This window comes from Triticum urartu, chromosome 5, assembly GCF_003073215.2.
Source record: "Triticum urartu cultivar G1812 chromosome 5, Tu2.1, whole genome shotgun sequence".
Lineage (NCBI taxonomy): Eukaryota > Viridiplantae > Streptophyta > Magnoliopsida > Poales > Poaceae > Triticum > Triticum urartu.
The window spans coordinates 237,441,088-237,446,792 of record NC_053026.1 but is presented as its reverse complement, the minus strand read 5'-3'; positions in this window follow the sequence as shown (position 1 = coordinate 237,446,792).

Here is a 5,705-nt window from a genome sequence, read left to right as displayed (position 1 = left end):
TTGCAAATCCTATACCAAGCATCTTTTAAATTTTCTCCTCCCCTTTTGTTTAAAGTTGAGAACCTCGTTCTCGGGAGTGCAAGCGATAGACGAAGAACTATCCATAATAACGGCAAACAAGGTTGCACACAAAAACAGATCCGGCAAGAAAACGGTGAACAAAAAAGAGAGGCGAATAAAATGGCAATTTTTTGTGAAGTGGGGGAGAGGAAAACGAGAGGCAAATGGAAAATAATGAAATTGCGAGGAGATGAGATTTGTGATTAGGAACCTGGTATATGTTGAAGATCCTCCCCAGTAACGATGCCAGAAATTCCTGTTGATGTTGCTTGAAGCTACGTGGGTATTTCCCCAAAGAGGAAGGGATGATGCAGGACAGCAGCGGTAGGTATTTCCCTCAGATATGAAACCAAGGTTATCGAACCAGTAGAAGAACCAAGCAACACAACGTAAACAGCCCCTGCACACAGATAACAAATCCTCACAACCCGACGTGTTAAAGGGGTTGTCAATCCCTTTCGGGTAACGGTGCCAGAAATTGGCAAACGGACGTGAGAGAGTTGTAAATATTGATAGATCGAACACCAAATAAAATAAATTGCATCAAGGTATTTTTGGATTTTTTGGTTTAATAGATCTAAAAATAAAAGGCAAACAAAATAGATCGTGAAGGCAAATAATATGAGAAAGAGACCCGGGGGCCGTAGGTTTCACTAGTGGCTTCTCTCGAGAAAAATAGCAAAGCGGTGGGTGAACAAATTACTATTGGGCAATTGATAGAACTTCAAATAATTATGATGAAATCCAGGCAATGATCATTATATAGGCATCGCGTCCAAGATTAGTAGACTGACTCCTGCCTTCAGTTACTATTATTACTCCACACATCGACCGCTATCCAACATGCATCTAGTGTGTTAAGTTCATGGAGAAACGGAGTAATGCAATAAGAACGATGACATGATGTAGACAAGATCTATCTATGTAGAGATAGACCTCCATCGTTTTATCCTTAGTAGCAACGATACATACATGTTGTTTCCCTTCTGTCACTGGGGTCAAGCACCGTAAGATCGAACCCACTACAAAGCACCTCTCCCCATTGCAAGATAAATAGATCAAGTTGGCCAAACAAAACCCAAATATTTGTGACGCCCCGAGACCAATGCTCGAGAAGACTTCCATATGTTCCAGGTTTCGCCGTGTGTTTCATTTGTGTCTGCCCTTTTATTTTTTTGCATTGCATCATGCCATCATCTCATAAATCTTTTGCAACTCAACTAAATAAATTGTATGGATCTTCGATCCATTTAAATCTAGGGAGATGCACATGGTGATTTTCTCTTTATAACATATATCCTCCCAATATTATTAGGGATCTATAATAAATATTCTAACACACTTGCAAAATAATTCCATGTATTTTATACTTCAAGTTTGGTCCCCAAACTTCAAGTTTGGTCCCCAAACTTCAAGTTTGGTCCCGTTCTCCTCAAAAATTCCGAACATTTTTGGACTCTCCAAAAATGTTTTCCTAATTCAAACTTATTTGAATCACATTCAAATGTGTTCGAATGCAATCCTTCCAAACGGTGCCAAATGTATTTTTTTTCTTGGATCAAGCTCCTTTTTATGAGTCTAAGAAAATTGGCACCCTGCTCAAATTCTTCTCCTATCTCTCTCTGCTTTTCTTATTTCTCGGTTTATTTGTTATTCAGGAAATAAAGAAGAAATAAGAAGAGGGAGAGAGAGAGCATAGTCCAGCAGGCCTCTCTAGGCCCAGTCCATCCCCGCCGGCCTCTTGGGCCTCATTCCAGGCCGGCCCACTTCCCACTATCCTCCCTAAGCCCACCTAACCTAACCTCTAAACCTAGCGAGCCTTTGCTCGATCTCCTCTCCCGATTCCCTCTCCCTCCGCCGCCAGGAGACGGACGTGCTCGCAGCCCTCTTCCCGTCCTCCCTCTCGATCTCCCTCCAGCGTCGCCTACCCCCCTCTTCCTCTCGCTCTACTCCCTCACCTCTCAGCGCGACCAGGAGGGGGATCCCGATCCCCATGACCACACACCCTCGCCGCCGCGCATCCCTGCCCCGCCGGCGAGCCTCTGCTCTACCGCCCCTGCCTCGACCTCCTCTGCAAGGAAAGTCGCGCCGCCGTGTTGACATGGCTTGTCCTCGCGTCTCCAGGCCGCCGTCCCACGCTCTAACTCCTCTGCCCCGAGCTCCAAACGCCGCCCCATGACACCCGAGCCCCCTGCTCCGGTGAGGCCTAGCTCCGCCGCCAACGAAGGTCGCCCGTTCGCCCGTCGTCTTGCTTTGCTGGAGGAGAGGACCAGCGCCGCCCCCATGCCCTTTGCTCGCGCCAAGGCCTGTCATCGCCGCCATTCGAGTTCCTCGCGGGATCCGGCGACCTCTCCTCGAACACGCCGGCTTCATCCCGTTCTGCACATTGTTGTTGTTGTTGGCCATGAGCTCACCTCTATGACCTCCCCTGCTGCTCCCTGCATCCGGCCTGGGACCGACCCTTCCTTCCGCGTGCACTTCCGGCTGCTACTGTTGTTGCAATGTCCCTGAGCATGAGCACTTTGCTTCGTCTTTTGCCTCTTGCCGAGTTCGGGTGGCCCCTGCTCAAGCCGCCAAGACCGCAGTCAAATGTCCGTGTACGACTACGCAAATACACAAGTCTTCCTGAGCTCACTTGGCTGCAAAGTACCACGACGCCTGAAGACCTCGGATTCATCAAGTTCCCACGACAACTTAAGTGTACCCTCCGGATCGCCAGGTTCCACTACCGTTGCCAAAACCTGAGATGAAGTACCCCGACGGTTCGTCGAGACCAGCAAGTCACAAGATTGTCCTGGATATCGTCAAGTACCACAACGACCCTCGAAGAGTTCGGATTCGACAAGTTCGACTGTGGAACGGGAACCACTAGTTCAACTACCGCCGCCGTGATTTTCGACAAGACGTCGTGTGCCTCTACTTCCATTACCGTCCCGATGATCACAGATGAACGATAGCACTACTACTTCCACTACGACTGTCGCAAGAACGGGACCGGCAAGTCTGAAGACCCCAAGTACCACGACACCGATGACATGAACATCTACGGAATGTGTACGACTACACGATGTGACGCCAAGTTCGATGACGATCGTGTACCACTACCGCTCCTCGAACATGAACGACTACTTCCTCTTCGACTCGTGCACCTCTACTTCCACTACCGTCGCGAGAAACGCCTACTTCCCTCTACGAATTCGTTCCGCTAGAAACGCATGCTTCGAAGGATATTCCTTCTCCCAGGATGACCCGATCAGACTCGGAATCCCGGTTACAAGACATTTCGACAATGGTAAAACAAGACCAGCAAAGCCGCTCGATGCGCCGACATCCTGATAGGAGCTGCACATATCTCGTTCTCAGGGCAACACCGGATGAGACATCCTACGTGTAAAACCAACCCTCAAGTTTCCCCGAGGTGGCCCCGCAGTCTACTCATTTCGGATCAACACTTAGAGAAGCACGGGCCCGGGGGGGTTAAAATAAAGATGACCCTTGAGTCTGCAGAACCCAAGTGAAGGTGATAGGTTGTTAGTGCAAAAGGTAAAACCAAGGTTGGGCCTTGCTGGAGGAGTTTTATTCAAGGCAAACTGTCAAGGGTTCCCATTATAACCCAACCGTGTAAGGAACGCAAAATCAAGGAACATAACACCGGTATGACGGAAACTAGGGCGGCAAGAGTGGAACAAAACACCAGGCATAAGGCCGAGCCTTCCACCCTTTACCATGTATATAGTTGCATTAATTAAGTAAGAGATATATTGTGATATCCCAAACAATAGCCATGTTCCAACAAGGAACAAACTTCATCTTCACCTGCAACTAGCAACGCTATAAGAGGGGCTGAGCAAAATGGTAACATAGCCAAACAACGGTTTGCTAGGAAAGGTGGGTTAGAGGCTTTTCATGGCAATATGGGAGGCATGATATAGCAAGTGGTAGGTATCGCGGCATAGGCATAGCAATAGAGCGAGCAACTAGCAAGCAAAGATAGAAGTGATTTCGAGGGTATGGTCATCTTGCCTGAGATCCCGCAAGGAAGAAGAACGAGTCCATGAATAAGACAAACGGTAGTCGAACGAATCCTCACAAACGCAATATTAACGGAACTAGCCCGAAGAAGCAACACCGGAAAGAAGCAAACAACACAGTAAACAACCATCACATAAACATGGCATGATGCACAACCAAGTATGATGCATGTCCGGTTTAAAGAGGCATGGTATGGCAAAGAGCACAAACAACACTACAAGTTAAGTGGGGCCCAATATGCAACGGGTTGCATATTGACGGAACACCACATCAATTATTTAGTTCTCTCTCGTGTAGGTACTCAACAATATTAAATGTTGATAAGCATGGCAAGAGGTGGAGCATAAGTAAGCTAAACATTTAGGCAAGTTTAAATGAGGCCGGAACAACAAGCGACAATTCCGGTAAAACCTCATATGCATTTATCAATTTGGTGCAAAAACAATTTTAATAAACATTTAAATGTTATTATCATGATGCAAATGACATGTGCGAGTTTTATGCAAGTTTTATGAAAAAATTGATAAGAGCATTCTAAAGCATTTGTCACTGTGGCGGAAAGAAAGGGGTGCCACGGTGACGAAACAGAAATGATGCCGCGGCAACATTCCGGTAATCCGGTAGCTCACGGGGATACCGGTGCAAAAGGAAATGGGTGAGAGTGTGTCATGCAAGAAGATGGGGTGCTCCCGGATTCCGGGTTCCCACATGACGGTGGCAAGGCAAAAGAGGGGCTTCGTGCAACGAACAACTCGGACACGGAGCAACACACGGTCCAACTCATACATCGCAAGCATTCCTCCACGGGCGTCGTCTTGGAGGTATACCTTCGAAGCATGCGTTTCGGGCGGAACGAGTTCGTAGAGGGAAGTAGGCGTTTCTCGCGACGGTGGAGGAAGTAGAGGTTCATGAGTTGAAGAGGAAGTAGTCGTTCATGTTCGAGGAGCGGTAGTGGTGCATGGTCGTCATCAAACTTGGCGTCACATCGTGTAGTCATACACATTCCGTAGATGTTCATGTCATCAGTGTCGTGGTACTTGGGGTCTTCGGACTTGCCGGTCCCGTTCTTGCGAAAGTCGTAGTGGAAGTAGTAGTGCTATCATTCATCTGTGATCATCGGGACGGTAGTGGAAGTAGAGGCACACGACGTCTTGTCAAAAATCACGGCGGCGGTAGTTGAAGTAGTGGTCCCCGTTCCATAGTCGAACTTGTTGAATCCGAACTCTTCGAGGGTCGGCGTGGTACTTGACGATATCCAGGACAATCTTGTGACTTGACGGTCTCGACGAACCGTCGGGGTACTTTGTCTCGGGTTTTGGCGACGGTAGCGGAACTTGGCGATCCGGAGGGTACAATTAAGTCGTCGTGGGAACTTGATGAATCCGAGGTCTTTAGGCGTCGTGGTACTTTGCGGCCAAGTGAGCTCAGGAAGACTTATGTATTTGCGTAGTCGTACACGGACATTTGACTATAGTCTTGGCGGCTTGAGCAGGGGCCACCCGAACTCGGCAGGAGGCAGAAGACGAAGCAAAGTGCTCATGCTCAGGGACGTTGCAACAACAGTAGCAGCCGGAAGTGCACGCGGAAGGAAGGGCCGGTCCCAGGCCGGAAGC